The 19,827-nt window shown below is 40.9% G+C and overlaps 1 protein-coding gene across 1 annotated transcript in view; it reads left to right on the forward strand.

Annotated features, from left to right (window-relative positions):
- The first annotated feature begins 9,642 nt into the window (after positions 1 to 9,642).
- Positions 9,643 to 19,827, forward strand: part of SMAD2 (SMAD family member 2) — an 81,779-nt gene continuing 71,594 nt past the window's right edge. The window contains exons 1-2 of the mRNA XM_012745346.2: positions 9,643 to 9,979; positions 10,294 to 10,378. The gene's annotated coding sequence lies outside the window, so the exon portion shown is untranslated. The remainder of the gene's footprint in view (positions 9,980 to 10,293; positions 10,379 to 19,827) is intronic.

Here is a 19,827-nt window from a genome sequence, read left to right on the forward strand (position 1 = left end):
TCCCCTGTGGTTGTCTCCTCTAACAGAGCAGAAGATCCTGGTGGGCAAGGACTATGTCCTAATCCTTGCCTTCTCACTACAGTGGACAGTCCCTGATACACATCAGACTCTCCAAGAACACTTGTTGAATGCATGGGAAATTTGGCTCCTTGGTATCTCTTAACAGAAGTCACAAATGTCATTGGAGAGATAATTGGTTTCATTAGTTCAGTAAAATATTGTATATATTTGTAAGGAGTTACAGTAATAAGAAGTCTGCATGTTGGCCAGGTAAATCTTAGGCCTTCAATAGTCATTAATAAGCCATTATTAAAAGCCTGGCAGAATCCTGTAAACTGCTGGGCAGCCTACTTAGAGACAGCATCAGAAGGGTGGAGGAAATTTTAGAACGAACTTAGGTTTTAAAAAGTAGTAGAGAAACATACATGAATGTTTAGAGCAGCATTATTCATTAGAGGCAAAAAAGTGGAAACAACCCAAATGCTTATCCACTGATGAAAGGATAAACAAAATGTGGGATATACATATAATGGAATATTACTCAGCTATGAAAAAGAATGAAGTACTGATACACGCTGCAACATAGATGAACCTTGAAAACATACCAAGTCAAGGAAGCCAGTCACAAAAAAACCACATGCTATATAATTCCATTTATATGCAACACTCGGAATGGGCAAATCTATAAAGACAAAAAGTAGACTAGCAGTTGGCTAGGGAGGGAGGAATGGGGAGTGAATGCTAACAGTATGGGGTTTATTTTGGGGGTGATAGAAGTGTTCTAAAATTAGACTGCGATGATGATTGCCCAGTTCTGTGAATATACTAAAACCGTTGAAGTGTGCAGTTTAAATGATTGAATTTTATGGTATGTGAATTATATCTCAATAAAACTGTTTTTAAAAAGTAATAGAGAACATTTGTTACAAAGTTAAACCTGAGTAGGCTGTGAAAAAAAATTAATTTTCTGTATAACCTTTGCTTGTAATAGTTCTATTCTGAGCTTCTTGGTAAGTGAAAAATCAAATGTCTAAACTGTGGGCCTTTGAAACCCTGTGTACACGGGCCAGAAAGCCCGACTCGGGGCTGACCAGCCAACAGGCGAGGAGTCACTATTACAGGATGCTAAAGACGCCACCCAAACTGCTGCTGTGTGATGAACTTGAGGGAGACAGCTGTAAATGAGGGAGTGAAAAGGTTATTCAAAGCACATAGCACAATTAGGAAAGAAACGGCAAAATTGTGTTTACGGTGTAAAACGTAAACACATACCTGGAACCTGACAGCTTGTAGGAAACACGATTGTTTTTGGTGTAGACGTCTCTCTGGCCAGGGGAGTAATTGTCCCCAGCATCAGGGTAGTTGGGTGTAGTTGAAAGGAGTCTGGTCTGGATCTTAAGACACCCAAGTGCCAGTTCTGGCTCTTTCATTTATTCACCACTCAACAAACAACTACTGTAAGCCTACTGCAAGCCAGGTACTGCTCCTATCCTGGGAGACCCAAAGTTCAAAGACACAGAGCTTACCTTAAGGGTCTCACCGTTCAGAGAAAGACAATAGAAAAAGATGTAAGCAAGGCTGAGACAGGGAGGAGGAAAAAGGGGTAGGAGTCTTGTTTCATTGTTAACTCTTTGCTGTCCCCTAAGCATGTCCACTTCTTGAGGAAAAGGAGCTTTTTAAAAACTGGATTCATTTTTTTCTAAACAGCTTTACTGAGACATCATTTGCATACCACACAATCCACACACTTAAAGTATGCAATTCAATGGTTTTTATTATATCTGCAGAGCTATACAATCAACACCGTAATTTAAACACATTTTCATTGCCAGAAAGAAATCACGTGCCTATGAGCGTCACTCCCCATCCCGCCCCGCTCCACTTCCAGCCCTAGCCAAATATAACACTAACCTACTTTCTGTCTTCATAAGTGGGCATATTCTGGAGGTTTCATATAAACGGAATCATACAGTACGTGGCCTTTGTGATTGGCTTCTTTCACTGAGCACAGGTTTCAAATCTTAAGATTCATCTACTTGGCAGTACGTCTCAATACTTCATTCCTTTTCATGGCTAAATAATATTCCATCGTATGGATGTGCCACATTTTGTTCATCCACTCATCAGTTGGTGGACACTTGTGTCCACTTTTTGGCTCTTATGAATAATGCTGCTATGAACATTTGTGAAAAGTTTTTGCATGGACATATGTTGCCCTTTCCTTGGGGTGTATACCTCACAGTGGAACTGCTGGATTATATGGTTTCTCTGTTTAGTCTTTCGAGGTACTGACAGATTGATTGTTAAAGTGACTACACCATTTTACATTCTCACCAGCAACATAGGAAGGTTCCAATTTGTCCACAACTTTGAGAACAATTATTTTCTGTCTTTTTGACCGTAGCCTCTTAGCAGGTATGAAGCCATCACTTTATTCATTTTTGTATCCCTAGTGCTGCAAAGAGAACCTGGCATGGGGAGATACAGAATTTATTTGTTGAGCAAATTCGAGAACAGGGGGGACATTTGTCATTTGGGGGTCCCCAGCATCTGACCCCTTTTCCTTTGAGAATTCCCTCTGATTAGTGGAGAAAAGCAGATAGCAATTATAACACAGAAGCCAGAAATAATGTCAGCTCCTTACTTGCCCAGCCCTGCCTACAAGTAGAACATAGAACATATGTTAAGCTTAGTCTACCTAATGCATCTGCCCTAGGCTTCAAAGAGAGGGCTCCAGGAATTCAAAATGGGTTTGGTGGCAGATCCATTCTGGTGACAATGGCAGGCACTGCCTCGACATCTGGTTTCTAGGAACAACAGCGCTAGCAGTGTGAGTGGTGGGTAGTACCAGTGACCAGTCCCATCGGATTGGAAGTGCAGCTGAGGTATCCTGTGTGGATTGGTGGTGGCAGTGATGGTTGCCTCCTACCCCAGCAAGCTGTGCTGTGTCTTGGCTGTGTTCTTGACTGCTGCCCAGCCTTCCTTGTTCTTGCTTCTTGTCTGAGCCTGTTTCTGCAGCATTCCCAGCAATCATTGTGTCAGCCATGCAATGTCCTTTCCACAAATTCTCTTTCTCCTTAAGTCAGCCAACATCAGTTTCTTCTGCTGCTTGCAACTAAGAACTCTGGTTATGACAATGAATACTGAATGGGGGTGTGTGTGTAGTGAGGGACCAATGGATGAATGGGGCTACATGGAAACAAAGCTTTGAAGGATGAGTATAGGTTGGTCAGGCACAAATGGGCAAGTGCATTCCAGCAGAACCAAGAGCACAGCACAGACACTGGGGGTAAGAGACCATGGCGTACTAGGAAAACTCTCAGGAGCTCAGTCTGGCTGGGGTACAAGGAGCAAGGAGGGGAGTGTTGAGATGTGAAGCTACAGAGACTGGCCTGGGATAGATCATGAAGGATCTCTTAGGTTATGCTAAAGAGTTGTGATTTTATCCTCGGGAGTGGGGAGGACACTATTAACTTAATTGTGGTAGTGATACCAGATTTGCATTCAGAAAATATGCTATTAAAAAAGAAAATTCCAGCAGCAGGGAGGAGAATGAATTGGAGGGGAGCAAGACTAGAGATAGGAAGGCCAGTTAAGGAGCTATAGCAATAATTCCAATGAATGATAGTGAAGTCTGAATCAAGGCAGTGAGTGTGGAGAGGATGCATTGGATCTGAGATATATTAAAGAGGTAGAGCCAATAGGAATCTTGTCCTCATTTTGATATGGGAATTAAGGAAGAAAAAAGATCATGGATGACTCCAAGGTTTGTGTTTAAGTAGACTGGGTAGGTGGTGGTGCCATTTAAGCATTCATGTATCCAACAAATGTTTAATTAGCACTTAATTGTAGTGCTGGATATAATGTAGTAAAAAAAACAAATCTGGTCCTACCTTTTGGTAACAATTACCCTATATCAGGCTCAGTTTATGTGTCTTCTCAGATTTTCTGAACCTCACTATCTCTGGGACCCTTGATCTCTTGTTCTGTCTCAGCTGCCACCATGAAAGACTTAGTTAAGTCCCCATGGTTTGACTGCCTGAGGCCAACCAGCCACTTACCCAGTATCCTCCCACCACTTCTGGACTCCAGGGCATGGAACCTGGCTTTCTGAGTGACTGTCAAAGAAAATGGATAACAAAACTGGGAAAGTTAACTCCTAGTGAGTGCGACAAGCTATGACCAATAGGAAGACAGGAGATGAAAGGATAAAACTCCTTCCTTTCTCAGATTGTTTCAAGGTATGATATCTTTCTGTCTGGAGGTGTCCAGTATGGCCAAGTAGCCGCAATCGGCCAAGACAGGATTTACTTCTTCAAGGCTTGTCAGGGAGCAGTGTTTAGCATAGTAATGCATCACCATGCATTGTTCCTTCCCTTTTCTCTCACTACTACTGCCCTGGGAATACGCCTCCTAAACAAAGCATCAACACTTAATCCTTACATTATGCTCTGTTTTCCAGGGAACTGGGCTAAGACACATCTACATAGGAAAGCAGGAGATGACCAGTTCTGTTTTGACATGCTGAGTTCGAGTGAACTTGAAGGAAAATTACCTATCCGCTCAAAATTATTTGAGTGCCTACCATGTATGTTTGAATTAGGGACACTATGGTAAACAAAGCAGACATGCTTAAGTTAGGGATACTGTGGTGAACAAAAGGGTCACATCTGCTCTTGTAGAGCTCTTATTCAGTGGGGAGTGGTGACAAATGATAAATCAGTATAGAAATAAATTGACATTATGATTCCAGGTAAAGATGAGTTTTGAAGAAAAAACATTAAAAGGTGATGTGACAGAGTTTGATGTGTGTATGTCGGGGGAGGGGTGGCAGTGCTAATTTAGACTGAGTGGTCAGAGAGCAGGTGGAGGAAAAAGGTTTCTTCAGAAGGAGGAGAAAGTCTTTCACAGAAAGCGGCTGAAATATGGGTCTGGAGACAGTTTCATTCATCTACCATGGGGGGTTAGACGTGGGTAGGAAATGTGCCTCTATTTTCACCATTAGATAGTTGGTGAGGACTATGCACCCACATAGTTATGGAAACTGGGAGTATGAAGAGTGACAAAGGTTCATGATGGTCGTTTTGCAGCATGGGTGTGGGTGCAGACAAAGGACAGGGGGAAGAGTTAGTGGGCAAGTGTCAGAGCAGAAAATGCAGATAGTATGTGTATAATCCCTGGCACTAACTGGTCACAGGACTTTGGGGAAACCTAGGGCTCAGTTTCCTTAACTGCAAAATAAGAGCATTGAATCAGGCTCCCCAATGATATAAAGCCAAGGAGGAGCTGATATGAAACCTCTATGTAGCTATATAACATATCCCTTGAAACCCACCATCGAAGTCTTTAGGACCCAATAGTAATTGGCTCTCTCCCACCATTAATTACATTCTGGCCACTTGTCAGCTAACACAATTGTCAGACTCCTTCAGCAAAATGTCTTTTTCATAGCTAAGGACTGTTTACAGTAAGGACAAACAATTGGGACTCATTAATTCAATAATTAGGACACTGATTATGCATCTATTGTCTACTCTAGTCAGCTATGTTAAATAAGCTCTTCAGTCTTCATCAGAGCAATTATGCTAATATGCTTGACATTTTCCAAGAGTATTTTACCTTCATACACTTATCCTGCCTAGCAGCAGCCTGACTCAGTCAATATTGTCACACAGACAATCATAATCAAGGCATAAGGCCCTATTGTTCACAAAGGACTACCGAATAACCTCCTCTCACAATAGAATTTAAACACTTTGTATATTGTTCTTTCACAGTTCTAGACATTGGCCCCTGTTTAGTCTTTTTCCAAAATATGTAGATCTCAGATAATGTTTAAATGCCTTTATGGGAGCACTCATTACAGTGGAATTGTATTGTAATTTTCCAAGTAATATTTGAAAAACCATTGGATTAGTTATCCAATGATCCATTAATCTAATGTTCATTTATACCTTTAAATGTATAGACAAGAAATATAATAATAATTATCAGATGCCTGGAGAATGATGAGAAATATAACTTGTTTTGCCATATATTTTTCTTTCAATCAGAGCTAACTTATCTTTCAATTTCTTTCTCTATAATTATAAAAGACGCTAGATGTATGTCTTATTGAGTGACTTTGGGCAAAGAATGAGAATTTTCCAGCATGATCAACTAATACTTTTATGGTAGACACATAACAGATATCTGATGAACACCTATTAATGTTTTTTACTTGCATATTCCTTATTCTTGTCTCTAGAATTTCTCATCAAATGTTAAATACTTTTTCTTTTTAGCAAAAACTAGCATGTGAATAACGACTGTGTATGTGTATGTGTGTAGAGGCATGGGTATGTATCCTCAACATAAATTCATTTAAAACATGAAATTTCATTGTATTGATATAAGAATCATTATCATTTACAATAAAAGTAACCCCACCCATTTAGCCTCTACAGTTTTTATGTAGGTTATCTCATTTCATCAGTATCCTTTCAGGTGCAAATAACTGGATCTTTTCTTAAGATGTAGTGATGCCCATTGTAACTTAGTCTTACTAGGATAAGCAAATGTACAGCTTGGATGTTGACAAGAGATGTAGCAGTTGTATTGAGGGCAACCACAAACAGGAAGGATGGGACAAAGCTGTGTAGAATGCTTGCAGACCTGTGACACACATGTCACTTTTCTGTTATACAAATGCTATGTTTCACTTTACTTTAATTACTTAGTATTTTGGTAAGGGTATGGGAAGACAACTTAGGATAAGCTGTCCTTGTCCTTCAGGAATTTATAGTCTAGATGGGGAGACAAATATACACACATGAGAAGTTAAAAAACTGCTGAAGACTAAACTAATGGATCAAGACATTAATCAAAATGAAGTCATGGTATGTATATCATCCTGATATAAGAGGGAAAATTCACAGGTGAGTGATACAGCTTTAGACAGGGGTAGCCAGGAAGGACTTTATAGATTTACCAGAGAGGAGACAAAATATGAATTGTCTTTTGAAAAATGTATATTTAAAAAAAATCAAACTATGGAAGAAATAATGATGAAATTTAAGTTTTCTACTTAAGACCCTGAGGCTCTTTCCAGAAGTAACCGCTATTACCATTTTTCTTTATGTGTCTTTCTAGTGCATTTAACTACTTTCAAATGGATTCTGAATGAATTTAATTGATTTTACAGTATCATGTGTAATGAAGGGTTAAACTTGGTTTCTATCTATATAAAAATAAGACTCACTCAATATAATTTATACAATAGGGACCTACTGATAGATCTCGAGGTACCCTAGTGGATTTCCAAGCTGATTGTTGCCATGGCAATCCCTGCTCTATGTGCCTTCAGTTTCTGTCTTGACCCACTTTGGTTTAGACGCATTTCTAGCAGAGGGGACGGTAGGCATGCTCCCATTTCTAAGCCCCTTGGGGTTACATTGGAAGCCAGACTGCCCCTCCTCCCCTTTCTTTAATCCTACAGATCCTGGAAAGCTTTCCTAAATGGAAGAGTTATAGGTTTATAGGTTATAGGTTTATAACTATAACTATAACCTTAAGAGTTATAGGTTTATAACTCTTCCATTTAGGAAAAAGGGTCTGACACTTTGGAGAGATGTTCTAACTTAGCCCTCAGGCATACTACCCACTTTGAGTAACCTCAAAGTCTCTAACTCCCCTACTATGAGCAGATTTTTCTGGAATTCCAGCCAGCCCTGCTTTTGTATACTCCTACTACCTAGGTGTACACGCTAATTCACATCTTGTTCACATAGGAGAAAATATTTATGAGACCCAGGGTAGCTTTCCATAGGCCATTCCATATTGACACAAGTCATATCACTGTTGACTTGTGTTAGCAGGAAGAAGGACCAGAAACAGCCTTTCTACTTCTAAGTTGAACAGGCTTTGCGATAGTCTGGTGGGTCTGGAAAGTGGAAACAGAAGGCACCGGAGGTAGAACAGCTCCACCAATTGGCTTCCCGAATCTCCTTCACAAACTATTTTTGAAAAGGGGTTAGTAGAGCTGCCTCTAACTGACAATGGGGAAACCACCATGGAAGTAAACTTTTCTGCCTAATAGGGTCATCTTTGCATAAATGTTTGCACACAACAGAAGGAAAGTTAATGATCATTGACTTTAACTTCAAAGCCCTGTGCTGTTCACTTTCATATTGATTGTTTTATTTAATCATCACACAACTATATTTAAGCAAGTGAGGTGAGTTCCACTTGCCAAAGATTGCACATTTGGAACAGAGCTGCATTCAGAACTAAAATTTGCCTAACACCTGACTCCAGGGTTCATGCTCTTCATCCCAGCCTTTCCATGAAAAAAGTACTTCCACGTTTGAGGAGAGAAATAGTGGAAATGTTGGAAATTTCGAAAGGACATCTGGAAAACCTGTATGATTCAGGGATGGCCAAACATCTCTCAAGGTCCACTTGAAGGCACCTCAACTGCGACGCCTTCAATTCTCACAGGAGTATACTTCAAAAACTCTTACTGTTGGAAACGCTCATTTGGTACTTCCTGATTACTGTTTTGTATTGCTAGTTTCTCTTTCCCGCTTGCTTACCTTGAGTATCAAGCACGTGAGAATGAGTGCCGGACGGGCAGCCAAGAAAACTGTCTTCTAGTCTTGTCTCTGCCACCAACTACCTGTGTGAGACTGAAGATTCTTTTCAACTTTAGTTCTGCGGTGCTCCCTAACATAGAAGGCACTTAATGAATACTTGATGTGATTAGTTGGGTTCAATATTTTGTCAGCAGAGGCTTGCGTGTCTCTAAGGTAAAAGCAACAAGGTTACCCCTGGGAGGGGTTATCCGCTGGGCAGCCATAAGTTTAGGGCCTTTCCATACCCTGTTAGGCGGATGTCTGAAGTTGGCCTAGGAACATCACCACAACAGTTAAGGGAAGATAACTCAGCAATTAAGGGGCATCGTGACAGCACTTATCTTAGACCCTTTGGAACATGCATTATTAATGTCATTTTTACTGAAGAAGGTACCACGAAGCAGGTTAGATAAGAATATCTGGCATCCCCTACCCTGGTCTTAAGTGCACGTAAAAGCCCCTGCTCCAGGCCTATTTACATCTCGGACTCGCCCCAGTCGGCCGCACGAGGGCCCCGCCCACTCGCCCGCTGATTTGCATAGGGCGCGCCCAGCGGCGGGCGGCAACCCGGGCATCTCCAGAAACCTCTGTCCCAGGCACCTCTCGGCCTGCGGGCGGGCCCGAGGCCTCCCCGGGGGATGAGCACGTGTCCACTCCCAGCTTCACGACGGAAAGTGGACGAGGCGGCGGATCCCCAGGCCCCTCCCAACGGCGCTGGCGAGGAGCCGGGAGGGTCCCGGGGCCCACTGGTCGCCGGGGTCGCCTTCCAGCGTGGAGGGATGCAGGCCTCCTGTGCCCTCCCCCGGGCCCTGTGGGAGCGCGCCGGAGACGAACTCAAGCGAAACCGCGGGCGTCCCAACCCGCCTGGCCGCGCCCCGCCTCGCCTCACGCTCGACGGGGGAGGCGGGACCAATCAGCGAGCGACGTCTCCCTTCCGATTCGAGGCCCCCGACGCGCGGTTCACACCCCGAGCTCCCCGCGCGCTGATTGGCTGCGGACGCCGCCGGTCCGGCTGGGAGGCGGAGCGGGCCGAAGGCAAAGGGAGGTGGGGAGGCGGTGGCCCGCGACTCCCCGCGCCCCGCTCGCCCCACGGCCCTTCTCGCGGCGCTCGGCCTCCTTCCTTTCCTCCTCCGCTCCCTTCGTCTTCCGTGCGCGCCCCGCGCGGCGCTCGGCCGGCGTGCCTCGCGCCCTAACGGGCGGCTGGGGGCGCCAATCAGCGGGCGGCAGGGTGCCAGCCCCGGGGCTACGCCGGCGAATCCGCGGGGCTCGCGGCCCGGGGTGGGAGGCGGGTCTACCCGCGCGGCCGCGGCGGCGGAGAAGCAGCTCGCCAGCCAGCAGCCCGCGAGCGCCGAGCGAGCCGCAGGGAGGTGGGTGCGCTGCGCCGCGGCGGCCGGCGGCGGAGGGCGGAGGGCGGAAGCGGAGGTGGGCCGGCGGTGAGGGCGCGGCCGAGCGGGCGGCCGGGAGGGGATGCGGGCGCGCGCCTGAGGGGAGGAGGGGCGGCGCGGGGCGCGCGCCCTCAGCCCTCCTTCCCCGCGGGCGGCGGCCGGGCCCCCACCCTCCTGTGCGCCGGGGCGGCCGGCCGGCCGGGCCCGGCTCAGGGGGCGGGGCGGGGCGGGAAGACGGCGGCCGGGAGTGTTTTCAGTTCCGCCTCCAATCGCCCATTCCCCTCTTCCCCTCCCAGCCCCCTCCATCCCATCGGAAGAGGAAGGAACAAAAGGTCCCGGACCCCCGGAGCTGACGGGGCGGGACGCGGCCCCTCCGTGCAGGTAAAGCCTGGGCGCCCGCGGGCCTCGGGCTAGGGGTGTGTTTGTGTTTGGCCGGGGCCGGGTGGTTGGCGTGTCACATGGCCACCGTGGGGTGGGGGGTGGGGTGTGGCGAGTTCGGAGCCGTGGGCGCGCCGGCCCGGGCATTGGGGGGCCGGGCCGGGCCGGGAGGGCTGGGGCTCGGCGTCCCGGAGCTGCGTGCCCGGCCGGCCCCGGGGCGGGGGCCGCCTGCGTTCCTTCTCCGCGGCCAGCGCGCTCGGTAGTTTGTGGTTCTGATTTTTAAAGCCGAAGGGCCAGACCTCTTGTTTTAGGAGTTGTTGGGAAGCCCTGTTAGGAGCGGGTAATACTTTGCTTCCACTTTTTTTTTTTTTTTCTGGTCCTATAACCTTTGTTAACCATAATACTCTCGGGTTTTGAATTGCTTGTGTGTACTCTCACCCAAACGCGCACACGGCTGATACTCTGTGGAGATCATCCTCTACTCACTTGTGAAAGTTGCTGTGTGAGTGGAGCCTATTAGCTTTTATCACACGCCTTTAGAAAGCATGCTAATTGCTTTCACGTATTTCAGACTTGGTTTTAAGAATTGCAACTTTAATTTTTTGTTGTCCTGTGGGGAATTACTGTCTTTGGGTCAGGTGCTTCTGTCTTTCACTTAACTTTCCTTACGTGGTTATGGTTTTCTTTTGATCCTAAACAAAAGAAAAACAACACCCAGGTTAGTTTTGTTATTCCTTCCTCTTCACCCTTTAAAAACTACTACCAGTTTGTTGTCAGTCAAACCTTTAAGAAAAAAGTCTCCAGGTAAAACGAATTTGCCAGCAGTATTTTTCATCAAAGTCATATCCTGTTTGTTGCTGTAGTTTTGCACTATCCTGAATGTTGGCATATTAAAGTTTTAAAGCTACTTATGTAAAATAATAATAAGTAAATGTCTAAACTACTAGTCAAACTTACTTGGGGTAATTTCATCTTTTCAGAAATGGCCCCTGAAATGTGAATTAATTTCCAAAATATCTTCATTTTCTCTCTCTGATTTCATATGAATTGAGCCTGTATTAGTGATAGGATGTTTTCTTTGAGCCTAACAAGAGATAAATTTGCTATTATTCTGAAAATATATTTGCTGCTCTATTTTGCCTCCCTTTAAAAAAGTTTTCCTCTTACAGAGAAGTGTGTAAATCATGTAGTTAAATGAAGTTTGGATAGTTTTAATACATGAATTAGTGAAGCAAATGCAGCAGAGATGGGAGAAATAATGTAAAATGGACTTTATAAATATATCATGGTTTAAGGGTTTTATTGTTTGCCTTAAAAAACCCCGTAGAATATATTTAAAGAATTTTCTCCACCAAAAAAAAGGTCATTTAGCAGGCGTTTATATTAAATTCAAAAAGTAACACTGCTTTTATATTGTAAAAGTTCCTTAGTCTTTGCCTTTTATAAACTTAGCTGTGATAGTAAATATAAATAGTTCTTGTCTTTGGGCATTTCTAAAGAAAGTGCCCACTTGTACTCTAAATGTTAAAATCTACCGGATTTAATTGAGTTTAAGGAAGTTCATTGGCTAGGTTTAATTAATGTAATGTGATTGGAAACATTCATTTCTGGGCTTTTAAGGAAGAAATAGCTCTGAGAGCTTGGTTTTTATACTTGATAGCTACACCTTCTAAAGTGATTTTGAATTATAGGTGTTCAAGAAAAGTTTGGTTTTTCAAGGTTGTAACCTACCTGTACCTAGTCATGAGTGGTCAGTCCTTTCCACAATCTGTAAAGTTCATGAAATAATAGTCCTGTAAGAAATGGTGCAGGGTGATTTCCTGTTTGTGGCTTGTCAGGTTTGGTAAGTGTTTTAACTCTTAGGTAGGAATATTGGGGATAATTTTGTGTATTTCACAAAAAGTTCTCTTTAATAAGAACATAGGTTGTTTCTATTTCAAGATGGCAAGAGGTCTTTTCATTTTCAAATTGTAAATATTAGAATCGTATTGCCATAAATCTTACTTCACATTTGAGGGAAAATATGAGTGGAAAAAACCTCAGTTTAGCTGCATAAACTGCTGGTCAAAGACCTTATTGAATTTTTACAATTTGTAAATGTTGTCGGTTTTGACTTTAGGTATGACAGCTTTCCTTATTGTTTGGTTTTCATTCTTTTGGTTTTGTGTTGTAGGTAGCAGCTTTTTTATACAGGTGTTTTTGTAATGCATGTAAAAGCTGTATTTAGTGCAGTCTGGCAGATGGAGATTTATTCATATTCTTGGGACAAGAGTCATTTTTAGAGGGTATAGAGGGGCATGTCTTTTAGATGTCTTATTTTTTCATGGAAGTAGAAGAGCCATTTTTAGGCCCCTAGTTTTTGTAAGTATTGCAAAGGTATGTCAGAAAATGTGAAATGTAAAGAGTTCAAAACTAGTCCAGGAAAGGTTATGCATATATTTAACAAATAACTTGTGTTTAATGAACAAGTGGCATTTATTCAAAAACAGCTTTTTCTGTGTGTCAGGCTGTGAACTAGGCAATAAAGTATCTAACAGTAAACAAGTACACCCCTGTTCATTAATGGAATTGGAAAAATGGAAACTCCTCATTCCCCAGTGTTTACATAGAGTAAGAAAATTGTTAATGTACAAATTGAGGGAGCATGCAATAAATTCATTACTGAACCAGTTCCTAAAGTATGCTTACATTGCTTCCTGTAAAATGTAGAGGATAGCACTAGGGAAGATGTGAAGTGTTAACTTATAGTTCACTGGGAACAATCAGTATATTATAAGTATATTTTGTGGGGGGACTTGGCACCAATTTTGTATGGCCTGTACAAACTGAAGATAATGGCCAGTGTTTCAGAAACGTGTTTGCTGCCAAACTCGTATACTTGCAGAGGTACATGCCATTTGTCCTTAATTTGATTACCCACTGACTTGCAGTTATAGAAACAAGGAAAGTCAGGTTCAAGTCAAAGGATCAAGAATAAAGTATAAAAATAATTGGTTAAACTGAGAATCTGGTTTGGGCAGTAATCTCATGTAGTGGAAAGGCCTTGGGTTTTGGAGTAGAGCCCTAGGCTAATGTTTGGTTTCTCATTTACAATATTGGGCAAATTACTTCTTAACCCTTGAGCCTTGATTTTTCTGGCTGAAAATGGAAGTAATAACTCTTACCTTATAAGATTATTGTAAGGATTAAATGATCACGATTAAAATAGCTAGAATATTGCCTCAGACATGAGGGTCTTCCCAAATGATCTCCTCTTCTAGTCGTGGGTTTCAGTTATTTGGGCTTTTTTTAATCCACTAATATCCTTGAAAAGCAGGCACTAAGCCACAAAGGCTTGGGGTAGCCAAATTGTCCAAGTCCACACCTTAAAGCATAGGAAAGCCTTGGAGACCCTTAGTGAGAACCTATTGGCATTTATTTAAAATGTTTCTGACAAGCAGAGTTTCTGGCTTCTAAGCCCACAGTAGATTAGAAACACATAGATAATGGCTAGTGTGGGAGATTAAGGGGTGTGTACTTGTGGGGTGGGTAGGAAGATGGGGAACTGTTAGCCTACTGTCTATTGTAAGAAAAAACAGATAACAGCCTGGTGAGGATAATAGAGATAATCAACAAGACACAAAAACAAATATTGAAAGCCTGACTAGCATGTCTGGGACCATTCAGTGCAGGACCAGACCTGAAAGCATAGTAATGAATGTTCATCAATTAACTTAAGTCATGTTTGGGAAAATCTGTTTAAGAGTGCAGCAGTCTACATAATATTCTTTATATTGTCATTCAGGATGATTAACAAATATTCTTAAAGGGATAGAACATTATGCTGTATAGTTTATGACTTATTTCCTGATAGATCCATAGTACCTACTATGAAAAAGATGTTTTTCATTTGTTTTGCCATTCAGAGAGCCATGATTCCACACTGAAAAAGTCTTTATGCTAGTCAATATAGTAAAGAAAGGAGGTAAGTGGTGTAGCACCCTATGGCATACCTTTTCTTCAGAGGAAGTCTTCTTTTTTTGTAATCAGTCTGTAGGCATGTCATGTAAAAACTTTCACTTGGGCTTTGAGATATATGTTAGAGATTTCCAGGACAAAGCAAGTGTGGGCAGTTGGCCAATCTTGGGGCCAAGATTGAGGGCTTCTTGACTCATACTACATGTGACTTTTGCCCAGTATTAGCTTTGATCATTTTCTTTTGGATCATCTTCCTCCCTACCTTAGGGTTACTTTCTAAACCATCTACTCCATCAGATAATTATTGGTGACCTTGTAATATGTAGCCTTGGCTATTAAAAAAACAGGATTACTTTTTTAGCAGCAGTACAAAAGTAATCCAGCCCTTTTTATTTAAAAATGCATAGTTAGAGGCTTATTGCTTGTCACTGACCAATTTTGATCATTTCTTCAGGTTGGTATAATTATGATGCATTCAGTTAGGGCATATTTCAATGCTGATTCTAGGTTTACACCTCAGAGATAGCTGTCAGCTTCAATTCAAAAATTTTATGTAGGAAGAATGTAATTTTGCCAAGCCAGGTGGATTTAGACATTGCCTCTAGTTGGCCAGGTATTCAGAAATATTAGGGTAATTCGGTAACTTATGTGGTTGCCTCACATTCTAGAGTGTAAGTTTTCCTTTAACTCAATGGGTTTCTCTTATTTGTAACTGAGCCACTGATAGGACAGGTGCTTGGTAATTTAGATGTATCTTAAGATTTGTACTCTTAAGAAAGTAGAAATCCTAAAATGATTCATTTTCATTAAAATATGTGAATTTACTGTGAAATTGTCACTGATTCTTCCAGGTGACTGTAATTTTTCAAAATCTGGGATTACATTGATCTCAAGACTGTAGGGCAATGGAAAGTGAGTGTAGACTATAGTTGCTGTCTGTTCAGTATACATACATCATTTATATCTGAAAACTTGCATTTCCTTGAATAATCTATAGGGCCTTACGTTCCATCATTTTTGAGGGGAAAGGGGTATAGTTTCAGGTTTAAGGTACTCAGCTAGAAAGGAAGAATAATCTTGGGTGAACCACTAGGAAGTACATCTGTTTATTACCTTGAATCTCAAGTCAAAACACACTCTTTGATCTAAAGAAGTAGCCTAGTAGATCTATGATCATGTAATTTGCCTATGTTTGAAAGTAAACTGCATTTTTATATGCTAGTTCAGCTGCTTCCAAAAATTCTATAAAGAGCTAATAGTTAAGGTCTTGTGAATATTAAGGAAGTGATCCATCTTAATCATATCTTCCATTTCAAAATGTGGAGTGGTGAATCTGATTTGCAGAGTCCTTTTAAATGATACAATGGGAGCTGGGCCCTTGAGCCTGCTCCCTTGATTTGAATGAACTATTGAAACTTTCCTGTTGACCAGAAATATTTTATTCGTGGCAGAGAATACCGATTTTCTGTGTTTATATCAACTTTTAAAAAACTTCATAGACAGGTAGTTAGGCTATAGTTCATGTTAGGGAGTCAATTAAGCTTTTCTTTTTAAAACGTTTTAGGTATCAAGAGGTTCCAGCTTTGGCCCAAGGCTTGTGTGTTGGGTCTTTCTGCTCTGAACCAGTGGTTTGAGACTTTAAAGCATGTACTCACTTGCACACACAGCAGCAACCAGAAAGCCTTAAGAGAGAAATATACAGTCTCAAAATGTAAAACAGATAAAAGGAGTAAAGCTCTTTTGTGGGAGGGAGAATGGGCAGTTGTGGAAGCCCAGTCAGATCAGTTTTCTCCTAGTAGTTACCCCAGGAAGCCTTTGAAGCACCAATGCGGAACAACAGGTCTTAGAGAATCTTTGCTATAGACCTCACTGTCTAACAGGTAGCTGCCAGCCACATGTGGCTATTTGGCACTTGAAATGTAGGTACGGTGAATGAGGAACTGAATGTTAAATTTCATTTAATTTCGGTTAATTAAAGCTAAATTTAGGGAGCCCTATGTGTCTGATAGCTACTGTATTGGCCAGCACAGATAAAAGACATTCATCATTGTGGAAAGTTTTATTGGACAATGCTAGTGTAACTTTTTTTTAATTAAACTTTTACAGCCTCAGGACCTTGCCCACATGATTTGATGTAGGTGTTAGTTGCTGCTTCAGGAGAGGATCAAGACAGACTGGGAATTTGAAGGGTAATCGGAGTATTTAGTATTTGTGCTGAATTGTACACAGTCTAGGACTGTGTATGTCACATGAAAGGTGCTTTTTTAAATCTGGGGATAATAAACCATTATGTAAGTTGTGTGTTTGAATGCTGAGTATAGAGATATGGATTCCATACAACTCATTAAAGTTGAAAGACATATAACTTTTAGGTAAAAAAGTTTCTTTACATAGCAGTTCCTTGGTAATGTGGATTTTCATTGAATTAATGACTTGCTTCTAGGGTTAGATTCAAACTCTTGCATTACGTTTGACAGTCTATAAAATTGAACACATTAGTTTTTTTGCTTGCTTTTGTTTAAAAAAGGCATATTACCCATCATTTGCCATTGGGCCAACTTAGGTTTCCATTCGGCAGTGTTTTTCCTTACTAGCTTAAACTTTGGAAAGAGTATGTTAATAGTTACAGTGAGAATTGAGAAATCCGTTTTTTTTTTAAATTGGTTTTATGTGTCTTAACTTTTTTTTTTAATGCTTTCTGTTGTTGGGTTACTAATGATTTCTGTGACTAAAGCAGTTGTAAAATTCCAAGTCATTGATGATACTGCTTTTTTCTTTACTATGATATGTTTGAACATATTGATTGCCAAAAATCTGGTACAGTTGTTCCTTGGTATCTGTGGGGGATTGGTTCTAGGCCCTCCTGAGGATACCAAAATCTGAGAATGCTCAAGTTCTTTATATAAAATGTAGAATTTGCATATAACCTATGTACATCCTCTTGTATTTTTTAAATCTTCTCTAGATTACTTAATACCTAATACAATGTAAATGGTTGCTATACTGTGTTGTTTAAGGGATAATGTCAAGGAAAAAAGTCTACATGCTCAGTACAGCCGAAACTTTATTTTTCAAATATTTTTGATCCAAAGTTGATTGAATCCATGGATGTAGAACCCAGGGATACAGAGGGCCAACTGTACAATGATTTTATACTATTTCCAGTGGGACCTTAGGTGTTGAATATGAGGTAGTACTATCATATATAATTTTATGTTGAAATAATCAACTTTGGTTTTTTTTTTGAAATAAAAATCATAGAGGTGGTTGGGGAATATTTTGTATTTCTTTGCAGTTTGAAGATACTAGAATTTCTATTCTGTGCTTTTTGAAAGTGCAAGCTACATTCGCTTTCTGTATTTAACCAGTTTCTCTTTTCTTGACTTCAACTTTGTAAAGTGTTTTTTACCACTCCTTTTCATATTTCCCTTCCCACTACCCTTTCAGATGAATGGCCAACCTTAGCAGTCTTTTCTCAGTGATCATACTACTTCCAGTGATTGCCATCATTTTCTTTCCTCTGTTTGTTTAAATTTCTTAAAATGACACAGACATGCTAGAACAAATATTAGGCCATTTTTCGTACTGCAAACACATGGAAACATAGGATAAAATGTAAGACAAGTTTTCTTTTATGTATGTTTATAATTGATCTTAAGGAAGAGAGAGAAAATGCCCAGGTACTAGGCTTAGAAAAATCAGTTTTAAGGGAACGTTTTAAGGGAAACTCCTTGGGGAGTCTATTAGAGATAGGATTGAGTAGCTGGAGGAGGTTGTAAAGCCATTTGAAGAAAGGAGACAAAACTCTGGGAACTGCATACTTTAAAATAAGAAACACATAAAAACTGTTCTGATAGCATTGAAACATCTGGGCTTATGGAAGAAAGATGCCTCAAACTTCTCTATGGAAGAACCAGGAAAAAAACTAGTTGTTAGATGAATTGAAATAGCACCACAAGATAAAGCACGATAAATCAAAGTACATCTATAGCTAGACATGGAATGGTGAATTTTTGTATAGGTAATGGATTATTGTAATCTGGAATTCAGAGGATACATAGTGAAAAAAAGTCTCTTTGCCAGCTGGTCCCTTGCTCCCCAATTGCCTTTCCAAAGGTTTTTCTGTATTATTGCTCCGGAGATTTTATTCATCTATGAGCAACTTTGTGTGATTATTACCTTTTAGGACAAACGGTCATATATTTCACTTAATAGTACATCTTGTAGGTTATTCCATGTCAGTACATAATGAGTGCTTTTTTTTTCCTTTGGGTTGCATAATCTTTTGTATTATATATAAATATCTATAACATATTTCATCAGTCCTCTATTGATGGACATTTAGGTTTTTTTCCAGTCTTGTGGCATTAAAAACAATGCAGTAGGGTGTGGTACACATTGTTGGGGATATGGGCATGCTATAGCTCTGACTCAGATGGTGCAAAGGCAATATGTGTAACCTAAATGTTTGCACCCCTGTAATATTCTGAAATAAATAATAATAACAAAAGAAAACCAAAAGAATGCGACAGATAACTTTGTTTATACATCATTTGGCACCTATACAGTTATGTCTATAAGAAAGGTTTCTAGGAGTAGGTCAAAGGATATTTACATTTGTAATTTATTTTAGAGAAGGTACTTTATTCATTTTTTTGAATAAACTATATGTGCACATGGTATAAAAGTCAAAAGGAACAAAATAGTAAATAGGAAAACAATAAGTCTCTCTCAGATCTCCTACCTGCTGCTGCGCAGTTATACTTTTCAGAAATGTAACCACTGTTTCTGGCTTCTTGAGTATTCTTGCCAAATGTGACTATCGGGCACTTGAAATGTAGCTAGTCTGAACCTGAGATGGGCTGCAAGTGTAAAATACTAGGTTTCTATAACACTTAGTACAAAAAATAGAATATAAAATATCACAATAGTTTTAAATACTGATTGTATATTGAGATGATAATATTTTAGATATACTGGGTTAAATTAATAAAGTTATTAAATGATTAAATGTATCAAGTTCATCTTATACTCCCAATATTAAAGTTGGGATCTTTGGGAGGTGATTAGGTCATGAATGGGATTAGTGCCTTTACAAAAGAGACCCTGGAACCGTTTCCTCCAAATGAGAATACCATTAAAAGGTGGCTGTCTCCAACCCAGAAGAGGACCTTCACCAGAACCTAACAGTGCTGGTACCCTGTTCTCGGACTTGCAGCCTCCAGAACTGTGAGAAATAGATTTGTTTATAAGCCATCCCATCTGTGTGTGGTACTTTGTTATAACAGCCCAAACTGACTAAGTCAAACCTATTTTTACTTTTTTAATGTGGCTTATAGAAAATTTACAATTAATATGTGGTTTACATCCTATTTCTGTTGGATAGCACAGGTCTAAAGAAATTCCATGTATATATAAACATATGCAAACATATGCAAATACCTTTTACTCAGGCAAAAAAATTTTTTTCATTGTAATCTATGGAATCAGAAATC

The sequence above is a fragment of the Microcebus murinus genome, chromosome 17 (assembly GCF_040939455.1).
Source record: "Microcebus murinus isolate Inina chromosome 17, M.murinus_Inina_mat1.0, whole genome shotgun sequence".
NCBI lineage: Eukaryota > Metazoa > Chordata > Mammalia > Primates > Cheirogaleidae > Microcebus > Microcebus murinus.